The sequence below is a fragment of the Lygodium microphyllum genome, chromosome 22, assembly GCF_053477565.2.
Source record: "Lygodium microphyllum isolate KBCC chromosome 22, Lygodium_microphyllum_v1.1.10, whole genome shotgun sequence".
Classification (NCBI taxonomy): Eukaryota; Viridiplantae; Streptophyta; class Polypodiopsida; order Schizaeales; family Lygodiaceae; genus Lygodium; species Lygodium microphyllum.
This window is the reverse complement of record NC_141156.1, coordinates 54,347,087-54,364,950: the sequence shown is the minus strand read 5'-3', so window position 1 is coordinate 54,364,950 and position 17,864 is coordinate 54,347,087.

The following is a 17,864-nucleotide window of genomic DNA, read 5'->3' as shown; positions in this document are numbered from 1 at the left end:
ATTTATGAACCTTCGATAGTACCCTATCGACGACAGAAAGCTATGTACCTCTTTTCAAGTGCGTGGTGGACTCATAGCAACTATAACCTTGATCTTTTCAGGGTCAGTTGCTATCCCTACTGAACTGACCACATGCCCTAGCAATAGCCCATAAGGTACTCCAAAGACACACTTCTGTGGGTTAAGAGCGATACAAAATTGTCTGCAGCGCTCAAAGCATTTTCTCAAGATAATCAACATCCTTTCCCTTACAGCGGCTGGCCCAAGGTCATCAATAAATACTTTCAACTCATCTGGGGAGATGTCATCAAAGGTCTTGTCTGCTGTTCGTTGCCGTGATCCCAGTGCATTGCATAAACCAAAGGCCATCACATGGTACACAAAAGTACCAAAGACAGTAATAAAAGTGGTTTTCAACTTGTCTTCTTTTGCAATTGCTATCTGGTTGTATCCTGCAAAGCAATCCATGAACGAATATATCTCCCTACCCGCTAATTGATCCAAAATTTGGTCAATAAACGACAACGGGTAGTAATCTTTAACTGTCTGCTTATTCAACTCTCTAAAATCCACACATAATCGGATCTGGTTATTTTTCTTCTTCCTGATAACAATTGGTGAACACCATTCTATGTGTTGAACAGGGAAGATCAAACCAGCTTTCCTTAACTTCTGCAACTCCTCAAACAGCCCGTCCCTCAATTCAAAAGGCATACGCCTTACTTTTTGATGCACAGGACGACTGCCTTCTTTTACAGGGATAGTATGAACAGCCAAGCTGGGAGGAATACCTCTCAGCTCATCATAACTCTAGGCAAAGATATCATGGAATTCTTAAATTAGGGACACATAGGCCTCCCTTTCTGCTGAACTGAGCATAGAACCTAATTTAATTGGCCGCGAATCATTCGGCGTGCCAAGGTCTAACTCAATCACATCCGCATCTCTTATCCTATCTTGAGGCTCTATCGGCTCATTTAGAGTTATCTGATAGATATTCTCTGTAGTGGACCCCTCTTTAGATTCATCATTGGATGATGTCTCACTACCAAATGGATCATCTGCTGTCTCTAATTCAGTAGACAACAAAGGAGCTCTCTCACTTTGAGGAAACTCAGGATAAGCATCGACTATTACTCGATTAGCATCTCTATCTAGAACCACTCGACCGATGGGTATATCGACTTGAGAGTCTGTTCGTAAGATCCAAGGCCTACCTAGAAAAACCCAATAGCTAGGGCGTCCTGCAAATCTTATCACCCTAAAATCCAAGAAACATTCTACACTTGCAATTGTAACATGGACCTTAGTGACACAACCTTCTGGTTGTCTTAAACTATCATCGGCCATTCTCAGAAGGGTGGAGTTGTATTTCTGGATGCCTAGACCCAGCCTCTATATCAACTCTGAACTCATGATGTTGATAGAGGATCCAGTGTCTACAATGGCATGTTCTACTAATATTCCATCTACATAAGCTGGAACCCTAGGGCAGTTCTTTTCAGCATGGTCAAACCAATCTTCCCCTACTCGTGCTATGCCCAGAGGTTCCACAATATACCCGATACGCAGGATCTTCTTAAATTCCTTGCGTACTCCTGGAGATAATTTGATCAATTGCAAGAGATTCACATTTGGTTTAACTTCGCAAAGAGAACTCGCTAAATCAAAGTCGTGATAAGTGGCCAAAGCTCTCTTCTCACGCCAAACCATTCTCTCTTTTGGTCTTTCGACCGGTTTTGGTGCTTCTTTCTTGGCTCTTGCCTTCTTTCTTGGCATCTCCTCCTTCTGAGGGTCGCCTTTCTTGTCAACTGGCTTTAGCGGTCCCCCTTCTATGCTAGGACTCTGGACTTGTGTCCCCTTATCCCCTTGTTTAGGGTTTGCCTCAACCAGTTTTGTATTATCTTTGTCGACCTCTTTAGCCTTTTGGCCTTTTTTCACGGCTCTTAAGTTAGAGGTTTCATCATCATTAACTCGTACAGCCTCAATAAGGCTGACTCCGTTGCCTTGTGGCAACTCTTCTATATTTGTTTTTCCCCTCTGCAATATTTGCCTTGGTGCATCATTCTGTTGCAAGTTATTTCCTTACGCTCTATGATTCACTAGGCCCGGTTGTTTACTCCCTTGTTGGAGAGAACTAATCTTACTCCAATAGGTACCAGCTAGATGACTAGACTTCCCACAAATGTCAAATTTCACATTTGGACAATTCCTGGGGAAGTGCTGTCCACCACGCCATTTACAACTAAAGCTAGAGGGTCCACCCTCCTCAGGGCGTCGACTCCCTATCAAATTTTGTTGCTTCTTTAAGAAATTAACGTCGACGGCTGTTTGTCGATATTGTTCGGAGATCATATCAGTATAATGCTTCATCATATCCTTGACTTCGCCAAGGACATTAGATGCACTCGACTCGTAGCCTTGATCGTCAACCCGTCGTTCCATTGGCCTAACCATCTGATTTGGCATTGGCTGTTGACCCACAGGAGCAACATTCGAATTTGAAACTTGGCCTCCAACATTCGATGGAGCCAACTGACTTGCCATGGGCATAGTCACACTGGGAGGAGCCGGTAATAAAGGTACATTTGAAACCATACTCCCTCTCCCAACAGGGTTAGTCATAGGCATCCCTTGACTTCCATTCGTCAATGCTGGGTTGCCACTGGGTACTAATCCCCCATTAACATTCATTCGAGAGGAGTAGGCCGTTTGTAATCGTGCTTCTACTCCCTCTGCCCGCGTAATAGCAGTGTCTATATCTGCTAAGGCCACATTGCTCAATTGTACTTGGATATTAAAGTCCAACCCATGCAAAAAGTATTGCAATTGGGCAGCTTGTGGAATGGGAATGTAAGTTTGCAACTTACGGAATACTTCCTTCAACTTCTTAGCATATGCTTTCACATTCTCGTGAGGATCTTGACGTGTTACATTCAAGACCCACAACCAATATTGGCCACCTCTTTCAGGGGCATATTCCGCTCGGAAAGCTGCATAGAATTGATCAATGGTGGTTATGGTTCTAGACTCTATGCTGTGATACCAAACTACAGCCCTTCCTTTTAATGTCATATTAAAGAACATCATGAGATGTCCCTCGTCCTGGATGCGATAATTGAACATCAACCTCTGAAATTCACAAATGTGAAATTCTGCATCCTCTTTCGCTAACCCATTAAAAATGGGCAAGGGAACTCCTAAGGCTGGTAAATCCGGTTTCCCTGCAGGAATCGCAATAGGCTGTGCCATGGTGACAATCGGATTAGCAGTAGGAGCTTGAAATGATGGATTCACACCCCCACTTGAAGTGGGTAAACTTGGTGGAGAAGAGGAAGAACTTATGCTTAATCCTGTCCCTAATGGAATAGGTGGAGCAGTTAAGTGACTAAGACCACTACTTCATATACGTACTGGACTACTCCTTTGAGGAGAATAACGGCTTATGATCTCTAACCGCCGTCTAGCCCTCTCAGCACATTTGGCTTTCTAGATTTCGGCTTGATGGTCCTTGTCAGAGGACATAAACCAACTTCCTTTTGGTCCCTAGAAACCCTAAATCCAAAAACCACCACTTATAAGTGGCTCCCGACAGACGCACCACTGATGGGACCTAAAACGGGCCTGCACTGACTCATGCACTAGCCGGACCTCTATCATGCGCTCAACAAACCCACGGCCTCGCGGCCAGGAGCGTGGATGACACATACATCATCTTCCTAAACATCTTGCGTTTGTATCATGTCTCGTAGTCCAACTCTAACCCAATTAACACTCCTCAGAGGGAGTCCCTACGCATTGCCAAATAGCACGAAGTACAAACATAGAAGTTCCTCCCACGGCTGACTGTTGCTACCTCACTGCGACTCTCCTACACCTTGGGGATTGGCCCCTCGATGCGTCGCTAAACATAAAACACAATATCACACATATTTTCACTCAAGGTACCAATTAATCGTATCCAAGAATATACCATACCTCACTTTACTTTCCCCTTAGACCCAACGCCTAGCCTACAGCTTGGATAACCTTACTCACTCAACGTTGGTCACGATCTAGAGAATACAAGTGCTATGCATCCAGGAGGTATTGTCTGATACCTTTAAGTTTCTTTATGATTTATGCAAGTAGTGAATGCCCATGTGCTCAAACAATTAAGAAAATCAGCATTTGTGCTAGTGCAAAATATTTCTTTAAATGATTTTGACTATCGCTCTTATGCAGTGTTGCATGAACCTAGCACCGAGAAACCCTCGTGCTACTAGGTTCTTAATTTTTAATTATCGACCAACCCATAAGGTATGCATAAAAAACCAGCAAGCTTTTCATCATTTCATTCAGCATTTAAACACCTTTTATACACTCTACCCCCTCACCCGTTTAAGTTGTGCATTATTGACCGGTTTAGGGTTCATTTCCATGTTTTTATTGTATGAAAAGCAATAAAAACTCACTAAAACATAAAGGTAGGGCTGAATTGAGGCTAAACCTCATACTTCAGACCCCCCATACATTCACAAACATGGTTTTTATTTTTCCTTAATTTTCGGTACTCAAAATCCATTTTTCCCCTATTTTCAGTGGTTTTTTCCTATTTTCTTTGTATTTTTTGCAATATTAAATAACTAAAAATACAAAATGAGTTGTGGGCTGTGGCCCTTAGGTTTATTTGCAGTAAAAACACAAATTTAGTTGGTGTGTTTTATTGTATTTTCCATTTATATATCAAAAACACCCAATTTTTTCCTATTTCGCGTGTTTTATGGGTTTTACACCATTAATTTCAGTCACAACACTTATGATTTTCTAATTTTCTGAGCATAAACTGATCAAACTCATAGCAAAAACATCATAATGCATAATCATCCCATGAGAACAAATATTCATGAAGCAAATTGCATAAAACATCAATTTCCTTTGTAAAAATGAGATTACTGTTCTTTGCGGGTTGCGGGTTTTTATTTGCCATGTCTCGGGACTGATTTCCAGTAGCCATTAATGCTCATGACAGTCCACAATCAGCAATCTTCATTCCTCTTGAACCACGGAGCAATCCGGTCTTCATTGGACAAGCATTCGTCATCCATTCTTCTTCTTCTTCTTCACCACATGAATCTGCCCTTAGAAGAGAGAGAGGGAGGAGAGAGAAAGATTGAAATCAGAGTTCTTCATAGAGACCGCCATTGGAGGAGCGAAGCACGGCAAAATGATCAGCATCCAGAGGGGAATGAGGGGCAATGATCAATTGGCATGGTTGTTTGTAGGCAGGAGATGGCATCTCCATCTCCCAAGCGCAATTTTCGGCGTGATCTGATGGCGCCTTCTTCTCCTCTCTCTCTCCACGATTTTCTCCCAACATTTCATGTGGCATTTCATTCTTGGGCTCCCAAGGGTCACTTACTCATTTTGGTCAAATTTTGTCCACCCCTTTGTATCTTGCCTGGTTTCTTGGCCATTTTCCCGTCCGGACTCCGAATTAAGCTCTGAAAAATCGTGGGCATCCGGCTCGGCATCCCGGATTGGCTGGTATTCTTGTCAACCCGCACGAAAGTCTGAAAAATTATGAAAAATTATTAAGTGTCGCTCGGGCACCTTTAAAGCACTTTGATGCTTAAAATCGTCCTAGATCGAGTCGCCGCTTTCAACGTTGAATATTTTTCCCTTGATATTCGTCATTTTTAGCTATTTTTAAGCACTTCTCGGCATCAAAATTCCGCTCTCAATCAACGTCAAAACATAGCTTCTACCTATGTACAGAGCACTAACCAACTGAGGGTGGATCTCTTAGCTCACCTTTCCAAAAACCATCCATTTGATTCAACCTTTTTTTATACCTATCAGAGAAGATCTGTCTTAGGTCCCTCTGTTCTCCTAGCCTATTGTACTACCAACAAATGGCTCATCGCTATGATACCTATCTTTCCCTTTATCAAACCAATTCAACATCAATCTTACCCCTTCTTTTCCAACCTCAATCTTTTCCTCAAATTTCCATATTTACATATTGTTCTTTTATCGAAGATAAGAGTATTTTTCCCTTCTCCACCATGCCCTTCTCCATCTATTCATATACCTTCTACTTTTCATGTTTATCAATTAACACCTTTCCTAACTGATTCCCTTAAATTTTTAGCCACTCCTTCTTTAAATTATTTCTCCTTTTATGATTTTGCCTACCCCTCTCTTCATCCACTTTTACTTATTCCACTTCCATCTCTCCTGCCACTTCTATTTCTCAACCCCCTTAGTTAGTTAGTGAATATGAAGGGTTTGATCAACAGATTCCTAGAAGAAGAGGATGGAGCTCGACTGATTCTCTTACAGGACCTTTAATAAATTGTCCACTAATTCCAGGATATTGGACAACTTCCAGTCAAGCATACCAAAACTACCTTCATTTTGCTCACCAATGTTCACAATCTCTAGATCCTTCAGTGAGATTGACAGTTCATTTTGCTTGGTATCTAGCATATATGCATGGGCATTCCCATAATGATCAAAAGGCCATTCCAAAACTTTGTATGAATGTCAATGTGAACATTGACTCCCACCAGTTGGATGTCCAGTATTTTCATGCCCTATGTCTACCTAGCAGATACCTTGTTTTGCTAGAAAGAATGTGTTGCCTGTAGTTCTTTCAAAATCCTTCAAAGACATTTGTAGATGAATCCTTCTCTATGGATCGTTTTCGAAACCACCAAGCCTTCAAAAGGGATCATCTTCATTGATGCCTTTGCAATGTATTTTGGATGATTCTTAATGATATATATCTCTTTTTGGAGGTGTCATTCAGATGGTTGTGTTAGTGTTTGTGTGTGTATTGTAATAATTGTATGTGATGAGTGCCTACTGATTGAGAATAATTTGTTCAAGTGCTCTTTTCAAACTATTGATGGTGGATGGAAAGCCTATGGTGGAAAGCTAAATAAGAACCTCTCATATCCTTTGAAAATTTGTTATGACTTTTTAAATGATTAATCAGATGAGTTAATGAATAACGAAGTACTACAAGGATTTGAGCTAGTAGCGACGCCGATTAGCGACGGCGGATAGCGGCGTCGCTATTGGCGTCGCTAATAGACGCAAATAGCGACACTCCACAGGGAAAAAAGTGGCCAAAACCGAGCGCGGTTTTCATTTCGCATTTGCTCCATTGTGAGTTTTGAGAGCGAGAGCGAGGGAGAGAGCGACCGTCATGAGAGAAGGAGAGGAAGAAGACTTGCAGCCGCCGCCGCCGCCGCTGTTGTTCGCGAAGGAGAGGAGGAGCCTTCATCGCAAAGAGGAGCCGCCCCACGCTCGCCATATCTCATCGGTGAGTCTCCCTCTCTCTTTCTTTTTCTTGTTTAAGGTTTAAATCACTCTCTTTTGCTTGTTTAGGAGAGGAAATGAGAGAGAAAGAGAGGGAGAGGGAGAGAGAGAGGGAGAGGGAGAGGGAGGGGGAGGAAATGAGAGAGGGAGAGAAAGAGAAAGAGAGGGAGAGGGAGGGAGAGGGAGAGTGCATTCTCTTTCTCCCTCTCCCTTTTGCTTGTTTAATGTTTAAATCACTTTCTTTTTTGCTTGTTTAGGAGAGGAAACGAGAGAGTAAGAGAGAAAGAGAGGGAGAGGGAGAGGGAGAGGGAGAGGGAGAAAGAGAAAGAGAAAGAGAAAGAGAGGGAGAGGGAGAGGGAGGGGGAGGAAATGAGAGAGGGAGAGAAAGAGAAAGAGAGGGAGAGGGAGGGAGAGTGCATTCTCTCTCTCCCTCTCCCTTTTGCTTGTTTAATGTTTAAATCACTTTATTTTTGCTTGTTTAGGAGAGGAAATGAGAGAGAAAGAGAGGGAGAGAAAGAGAGAGAGAGGGAGAGGGAGGGAAAGGAAATGAGAGAGGGAGAGAAAGAGAAAGAGAGGGAGAGTGCATTGTCTCTCTCCCTCTCCCTTTTGCTTGTTTAATGTTTAAATCACTTTATTTTTTGCTTGTTTAGGAAATGAGAGAGAAAGAGAGAAAGAGAGGGAGAGGGAGAGGGAGGGGAAGGAAATGAGAGAGGGAGAGAAAGAGAAAGAGAGGGAGAGGGAGAGGGAGAGGGAGAGGGAGGGAGAGTGCATTCTCTCTCTCACTCTCCCTCTTGCTTATTTAATGTTTGAATCACTTTCTTTTTTGCTTGTTTAGGAGAGGAAATGAGAGAGAAAGAGAGAAAGAGAGGGAGAGGGAGAGAGAGGGAGAGAAAGAAAGGGAGAGAAAGAGAGGGAGAGGGAGGGGAAGGAAATTTAAGATAATAGACTTATCGATAATGGTATGCAATGTGCTTTGCCATGGGCCACGTACATTGGTGACTCTTTAAGATGGCCTAAAATTGGTCATGTCATTCATAATGTCCAAGTAGGGGATCTAATTGTGATATGCATAATTCATTGTTTTTGTATTAACTTTATAGGCATAACAAATTAGAAATCATGCCAACTAGTCAACGGAAGGACTAAAAGAAAATGATACCCTAGCTAATGGTCATTACGGTACTAAATCAAAATGAACCCAAAAGTATTGTTATAGAAGAAGAATCCCTTAAATTGAGTATAGGATATTTTCTCTCAGGTCTTATAACTATGAGTAGAATTGATTGAAATAAATTTTATTACTATAGTTGATAAATTTCGTAGATGGCATTAATTTTAATACGTGATCCTAGGACAAAAAAACCACATTTCTAAGATGCTTTTTGTTGAGACTGATTTATTATTAGACTAAGAGATCCTCAATGATGCTCATAAATGGATTACTTATACTCAAAGCCCTCTAGTGCAGTTTTTTACAATAACGAATAATTATCTACTGGGACAAACAAATCCTTGAGCATGATACAAGGCCGAGATATAACATCAAAAAATCTCTCAACTAATATGTACAATGCAAGATTTATGGTCAACTTGCAACTTGACGTACATCTCCATAAAGCTATCCATTTAAGCCTCGTTTGATATAATGTAGATAAGATGGAAAACAAACAAGGTCTTATTGTTCAAGACCGTGAGACGTATCTTAATCAGCGTGTCCCATGTCCTTGCTCTCAATGCAAGTTGGCAATTAGACGAAAACGCCGATTGTCTATAGAACATGTATGATGATTTGGCGAGTTTCAATCTGAGATCATTGATCAAGCGATTGCAGATTTTCAGCAAATGGTAATTTGAAGTTAATATTAATCATGCATTGTACTCGCAAGCTAATTGAAAACCATACACAATAAGATTGGGTCTTGTTGGCAAATTTTCTATCTAGGGGGTGATGTCTCGACCCAAGGGGGAGTGCACTCTTTGCGGCCAATTAGAAGAGTTCGTGGACGTGCGATGGATGGATTGCAAGAGCCAATCCACCACTCGCAACGCCCATCTATACCGTCAATGCCAGAGGAGACAGACAACCTTCCCAACCTACCTACAATCTTGGAGCGTGAGATGGAGGCAATGATTGATGCATTGATTCCCAAGGATGTTGAGACATCTGACCCACTTAGAGAGGAAGCATCCATACCATTATATGATGGGTGTCGAGTATCTCGGTTGAAGACAGTGCTTGCACTCTTAAGTGTGCAAGCAAAATACGGTTGGAGCAATACGAGTGTGACTGAGTTATTCAGGTACCTTGCACATAGGCTTCATTGATTATTATTTTTTACAGTATTATTGCAAACATTTGTGCTTTTTCAAGGTGTTTTATGATTTTTTTTAGGTTATTGAAATATCATATATTACCACCTGCAAATACCATGCCTGAGTCTTGTGATGATGCACGACATGTTTTACGGAAGCTTGGCATGGACTACAATAACATCCATGCATGTATCAACGACTGCATACTGTTTCGAGATGAATATGAGACTATGGAGACATGTCCAAAGTGTGGTGCTCACAGGTATCGACAGGACTTGCAAGGGCAAACCATCCCTCAAAAAGTTCTCAGACACTTTCTGCTCATCCCCTACATAAACCACATGTTTCGCATGTCTGGCATGGCAAGCTTGACAACGTGGCATGTGCAGAAAAGGTCCAGGGATGGAGTTTAACGAATATCAGCGGATTCGCGCGCATGGAGCCACATTGACTCTACCTTCCCAGGCTTTGTGCGAGAGCCAAGGAATCTTCGGCTCGGTCTCGCCATGGATGGTGTGAACCCATTCGGTCTGCGCTCGACTTCTTACAGTGTGTGGCCTATAGTGCTTGTCAACTACAACATCTCTCCATGGGTTTCTGTGAAGAAAGGACATCTCATCCTTAGCTTGCTCATCCCGGGCCGCTACAAAGTAAAAAATATGGACGTGTATCTTCGTCCATTAGTCGATGAGCTTAAGATTTTGTGGGAGGAGAGGGTCACTGTGCAAGATATGAGCAGGCGCGATGGTCGGCGGTCAGCCAACATTCGAGCCATTCTCATGTGGATGATGCATGACTTTTCGGGATTGGGAGAGTACTCAGGTGAGTAGACCTCCATTCTCGCTGGTAATATCTATATTTTATTTCATTCAATCAAGTATTCACTAGGTCGTGGCTCACCTTACAGGTCTGGTTACCTCAGGTTATCATGCATGTCCATTGTGTGGGCCACAGTTAGACTCCCGAAGGTCACGAACCATGAAGAAGATGGTATATCAAGGACACGCCACTTTCTTGCCGGAGGATCATGAACTCAGGGAAGGTTTTCTTGGACGACCTCCAACATGTATGAACGCTGCAAGCTGGTACAAGCTGAAAATGGTAAACCCGGAATCACATCCAAATGGAATGCGACGGTTCTCAGTTTTCTACGAGTTGCCATATTGGACCCACTTATAGGTCAACCACTTGTTGGATCCCATGCATATTTTCAAGAATGTGGGCAGCTTGCTATGGGACCACATCACAGGAAAGAGAGACACTATAGGGTCACGAATGGATTTGAAGGAGGTAGGTAAGATGGAGGCGCTTTGGCCGCAGTCGAGTGCTGAAGGGGGAGTGCAGCTTCTCGCGCTCCTTGGATTTTGTCCACCAAAGAAGAGCGCATTGTGAAGCAAGTAATCAAGTCTATCCGCACTCCGATGGGTATAATGCGTTCTCTCAGGTCCGCATTTTCTAAAGATGACCAATTGTCGGGGCTAAAATCCCATGATTGGCATAAGATATGTTAGGTTTGTGAACTGGATTGTAATTAGCATGGGCATTTTGCAATTTGAAAAGTGGCCATTATTCATAATGCTTTCTCATTTGTGATAGTTTGTCCTACCGATCGCGATCACAGGATGCCTTACTCCAAAAATTCGTGGGGCCATTTACAAGTTGTCGACTTTGGTGCAATGGATCTCACAGAAAGAGATTAAGACGTCCTCTATTGAATCTGCAAGGCGGGGAGCAGTGGAGACGGTCTGTCTCTTTGTGAAATACCTGTCCACTAGCATGCTCACGATACAAGTTCACCTTCTTGTGCATCTTGTGGACGAAGTGGAGATTGCTGGACCTGTCCATACGCGATGGATGTTATTCCTGGAGCACTTCATGAAAACCCTGAAAGGCTTTGTGCGACAACGAGCTCGTCCATAAGGTAGCATGGCGGAAGGTTGGTTGGTGTCAGAGGTGTTAGTACATATCTCACAATGGCTACCAACGGTGGAACCAGACAATGAAATGCTATGGACGCTGAAGGACGATGATAGACTGACTGGAGATGTGGTGGTTGGAAATGGGGTAGAAAAAAGAATGGATGCCTCAATGAAAGAGAAGGTGAATCGCTTTTGTATGTTGCACCATGCCTTCATGGAGACGTGGCTCGCCAAGTACCAAATTGCAAGGCAAGATCGAGAGGAAGCGCGAGTTGAATTCCGACGCAGTACGCATCATCGACCGATTCAATATCCCAAAGGCATGGAGGAGATGCCGCGGTTTATGTCAACACGATGGTTGCATGGAGCCTTGACCGCAGCATCCAGCGAAGGGATAGAGGTCTCAATGGAGAAGTGGGAGTTCTCGAGGGGATGTAGTCCAAAGGTGATGAGGGGTTTAGAATGTGTCGTATCTAAATTTTATATGTGACATCTAATTTGAGTGTTTCAATGTATAGTACAAAATATATAGTGCAGTGTGGTCGCGCGGACGGCATTTTCGCGTGGAGCGTATTGACAAAATGCGCTCCACAATGGACTGTGGTGTCATGGCAAGGTTTGAGCAAGAGAGCCGGCGACGAGCAACGGATCCGAACACGGTTGTGGATGAGATGGAGTATTTTGGGAACTTGCAAAGTATTATTACGGTGGATTACCGTAGCTTCTCCATGATACTATTCGATGTGCAGTGGTTCAAAGTGGTACTTGGAGGAGTTGGAGCAACAGTTTGATGAGGTCCATCTGGATTTCTCGAAATAGATTCCGAAAAAAAATGGACGGATTTGCGCGACACCTTTGTTTTGCTGGCCCATTGTGAACAGGTGCATAGAGTCATTTTCTTGCTAATTGTAATACGACATGGTTTATGTCACAATGGTTTGAACTCGCTTTGTACGTGTTTGTGAACATGTAATCTTCTATCCAAACCCCCGAGAACCTTGATGGTGGTATGTTATACCTTCAACTCCTCGAAGTGCGAGAGTATATGATCAAAGCAATGTTCCGGGCATAGATGAAGAAAATATGCAAATAGAGGGGTCGATATTACAAGGGGTGGAGGACACCGCAAGCTTGGAGCCCCCATCAGCTAACAATGATGGAAATACAGTAGTCCAAGAATTTTTTGAGAACGAGGCAGACTCGTTCTTTTGTGGTGACATGTCTATCGACCTTCCAGTGTATGCAAAGTTGTGTCAGGAGATTAACATGGGACCATAGAATACTTCATTCTTGGAGAATTGTATTACTCAATTCGTTGTTTAGATCTTCCATAAAGGTACATAAGATATGCATTTTAAGAGGGATTTTTCAAAAATGTTTTATATTACTGTGCTTTGTATAGTTTAAATTGATTATTCTAACACCATTTTTTATCTGTGCAGGTGACATTTTCAGGATGAGTCGAGGGATAAGCGATGAGGAGTTTCAGGACATGATGGCACACATGTCTCCAGACCAGCTCGCAAGATTCAGAGAGATGGCAGACCAAGAGCTATCTCGTTCTTCATCAGGGCACTCTGCTAGATCTGCTTCAGCGCGATCAGATGCTTCAGCTTCGAGCAGACAATCTCGATGCTCACGACTTGGGCCAGAGGGAGGGACTGCATCGGGATCAGGGGGTATTGAAAATGCAAGTTAATTCTCTACGATGAGTCATGGAGTACAATTGACCTAGACGGAATATTTATGTACCCCGACAATCCATGATGCATCTACAAAATTTTGATCCTGATACTTGACTTGTTTTTCCGCTATAATTGTAGACACTTAATCTAAATCTCGATAACTCATGATTATTAAGCCTTTTTCAGCTACTTTTCAAAATATGCAAGTTACTTGATGCGAGCTATGTAATGACACCCATGCTTAAATATTCAATATTCAATTTCTAGACATGGGAGGGGAACCTGGTTTTGGAGTGTCAAGTTAGAGTTCACGCCTGATAACCCGTTTGTGTTGATAGTGGCATCTTTGCCCGACCCTTCCTCTGTAGTCGCGGCTTTACCAGTTTCCTGGGAGAGCTTACGCTTTGGGGCCATTGTGGAGTTGGAGGCGGCCTTTACTTCCTTCGAAGGACTCCTTGGTGCCGAAGCTCCTGTGCCTTGTCTCGCCTTTCATGGTCTCCTTGTCAATTTGAGGCAGTTGATGGAGAGGTTACGAGGATCGCGATGGGGGGAAGAGGGTACCCGAGCCTTTGCCCACAAGAGGAGTTGTCCTTGACCCCCTTCCTCTCTCTCTCTCTCTCTCTCTCTCTCTCTCTCTCTCTCTCTCTTTCTCTTTTCCTCCCTTACTCTAGGTTCTCCTCCCCTCTCCTTCCTTCTTTCTTCCTCTCCTTCACTACCCCTCCCCCTCCTTCTCTAATTGGCAGCAAGGGGGAGGAAAAGAAGAATAATGATTCTGATGAAAGGGAAAAAGGGGGGGGGGGGGGGATTATAAGGGAAGGGTGGCAATAGAAGGAAAAAAAAAGAAAGAGTTCATCCCCCTGTTTAAGGAGGGGGGATTTATAGGAGGAGGAAGGAAGGACACTTCCCTTTGCCTTCCCTTGGCCGTCAGACTAGCCCTCCCTCCATGCAACTATGCCTCCGGGAATGAGAATATGAGATAGTTGGGGTTGGAGGTGGCACACGTGTGCTCATCCCCCCCCTTTCACATTTTTAATTTCATGATCCTCAGTCTCCTCCACTTGCCTCGCCACGTCAGCTCCTGTTCTTCGTTGTGATCTCCTCCTCCCCCGTGGAGCCCATGCCATCTATGCAAGTTCAGCCATCTTTTGGTAGAAATTACTCTAACAATGGTTCATTTTTGGGTAGCCACATGGATCAGCCTCAGTTTGGATATTTGGGACAACCACCTAATCATGAAAGAGAGCTTAGAGACAAGATTATTTTCTCAAAATTGAATGGTCAATCGTCATCCCTAGCTGAACTTGAAGAGTGGCTTTCTAAGCTTGAGGATTATTTTGACATCTTGCTGCATAGTGATGACCAAAATATCCATTTTGCAACCATCCACTTGGAAGGATTTGTACATACATGGTGGAGATACATTAAAAGAGAAAATCAGCACTCGTGGGAAGTGTTCAAGGCACTCATGGTGCAAGTATTTGTCTCGTTAGTGGAGAAAGAAAAGCTTGCTCACCAATAGTATGGCCTTGAATAGCATGGTCTTGTTGTTAAAGAATACACAAATCAGTTCCTCAACCTTACCATGTATGTTGAGTCGATTAGTGATGCAAGTTACATAAGTATGTGTATGGGATGGATCCCTAACTCTCGGCTGATGTTTCAGCTCAAAATCCATCGGATTTGTTCAAAGCTATTGAGTTGGCTAAGAGGTACTCTTGTAAGTATTGTCAGGATGCTTCATTTCAGCATGGACAGCAAAGAGGGGCATCTTAGCCAGTGTTTGGGCAGTAAAGAGGACTTATGCAGTCACATTTTAGGCGACAAAGAGGATCTATAAGGCTGAGACAGTTTGGGGAAAGTTAGGGTGGTGGTAATGTGCCATTCAACACTCCTAAGATTCCCACATATCCCAATTTTAATGCCTCAAGTCCACAAAGTAATTTAAGGACAAGAAACAGCCCGAGAATGGATAATAGGCAAGAGGACAACAAGAATAAAAATGCGTCTATTCCCATAGATTTGTATAAAGAAATAAAGGAAAAAGGGCTTTGTTTCAAGTGTGGCGAGAAATATATAGCTAATCATGCCTCAAAATGTACTTTTAGAAATGCTAAGGCATGGGTTCGTAGCATGTTGGTATTTGAGGACTCAAAGGAGGACCCTGAGGATGCACATGGTTTTATGATGACTGCTGAAACGGATGATGTTGATGAAGAGTTTGGTCAAGAAGAGTTCTTTGACCCTACTGACTCTTTTCCTTTTGACCCCGCTGATCATGTATCATGGGATATGGGTGGAAAGAATGAACCACATGCTGAAATACATGCTGCCACTTTTTATACCATATCTATGGATGCTTGGACAGGATCCAGAAGCCCTAATACATTGCGTATTAGGAAAAAATTTCATGGGACAGGATCCAAAAGCCCTAATACATTGTGTATTAGAGAAAAAATTCATGGGAAGGATGTGCTTATGCTTGTAGACGGTGGTAGCACTCATAGTCTCATTAATGGAGTAAACATGGACAAGCTGAAGTGTTTTCCCACTGATTTACAACAGCCATTGAGCTCGGGGGGGTCACTCATAAATATATATATATATAACGTGAGTTCAAAATAAGGGGTTTTTAAAACACCATTTTTACACATTTTTTACATATAGAAGGGTGTCATATAAAGGGATTACTTACAGATTGAATAGAAAAGGGTTGTGTTTTATTCAAGAAAAACGTTTTGGCCTCCATCTCTCTTCTTGTCTCTTGAGTGAGCTTCTCCTTGTGCATTCTGTGTGTGTTCGGCGCAGCATCTTGAGCAAATCCCCCCACCCATGTGATTCTTGACATGGTATCAGATCCGCGCCATTGAGAGAGGCTGATTTAGAAGGCTGAAGTGAAGGAGAAAAAGCAAGGTTTGAGCAAGCAAGCAATGGGTAAGAAGCTCTCCCATTTTTCCACTCTCTCTCTTGGATAGTGCCTGTGGAGGCACCGGAAGCAGGGCAGAGCAAAAAATCTCAGATTGCAGTGAGATTTGGTGTGCATGAAGAGCACTGTGTATTCTGCAGATCAGCCCTTTAGGGCTTTCCCGCTGCTATTTTGGCCATGCAAGGTCATTTCAGGCCCTGTTTTAGACTCGCAAGGTTGTGGACAGCAGTTCGAGGTATCCTCCAATTTCAGTTGTGACTGTCGTATACAGGTGCACAAGTTACAGATTCTAGATCTGTAAGTTCAAAGGTGTTTACCAGCAAATAAACACAAGGTTTATCTGCAAACTGGTTGCAGATTACATGTATTGTTGAGCATACAGTGAAAAAGGCTGTTTGGTGTATTGTTGTGCACTATAGGTTGAGGGTTACAGAAGATTTGCTTGCTGTTTGGTATTAGTTTTGTGATAATGGTAGAGAATAGTGGAAATCCCATTATTGAGAAGCTTGACAAGAACAACTACCCTTCATGGAAGTTCCGTGTGACAAACTTCCTTATTGGAAAGGGCCTTTATGAATTTGTTTCAGGTGAAGAAAAGGAGCCAGAGCTAGGTATCCCTCCGACTGCAGATGAGTTAAAAGCATGGAAAGAGTGGAATGCGAAAGACAAAAAAGTGATGTACTGGCTATCTGCAGTAATTGATAATACTATGCTAGGACATATCAAGAATGCAAAAACTTCACATGCAGCTTGGATAATTTTTGAGAGCATGTTTTCAGTAAATACAAAGGCACGAAAGATTCAACTCAAGCAAGAGTTGAATGCCTTGAAGAAATAAAAAATGTCTGTCAATGAGTATGTTTTGAAGGTGAGGAGCATTGCAAATGCCTTAGCAGCGATTGATGCAATGCTAGATGATGATGATTTGGTTTCATCCACTCTCAGTGGCCTTAACAATGAGAAGGCATGGAAATCATTTGTTACTTCAGTATATGTACGGAAGCCATTTCCAGATTTTGATGAGCTGATCTCTCTCATGATTACTGAAGATATCAATATGCAAGGTGATTCATCTGAAAGAAATGGTAAACAGGTCCAAGCATTTTACTCGAGTTTAGGAAGGGGACATGGAAGATCCTCTTTGAGAGGCCGTGGTATGAGACGTGCTGGCGATAACCAGCAAAATAGGTTCAATCAACAATTTGGTGAAATGCAGGTTTCTGGAGGCAAAGGAAACTTTAGAGGCAGGGGGAGCTCTAGAGGAAGAGGTGGATAGCAGAAAAAAAGTTCTAATAACTCTGGTATTGTGTGTCACTACTGTGGCAAAACAGGTCATATTGCAGCCCAATGTTATGCTAAGAAAGATGATATTCGCAGTGGTAAGTTGAAGCAAGGAAACTATGCATCGTCTTCACGACAAAATGAAGACAAAAATGAATGTTTGTTTGTTATGCAACATATGTTGAATGCTATTACAGGAAAGGGAACACATGATGATGTTTGGTATGTTTATTCAGGTGCATCCAATCATATGACCAGCCATGCAGAATGGTTTGGAGAGATGCAGGATTTGCAAAATGTAGGTTATGTGCACATGGGTGATGATTCATGCCACCCAATTTCACACATTGGAAAAGTTCCCTTGTCCTTGCATGATGGTAAGACAAAGAGTCTTTCAGATGTATTACATGTGCCATCTATTACAAAGAACTTGGT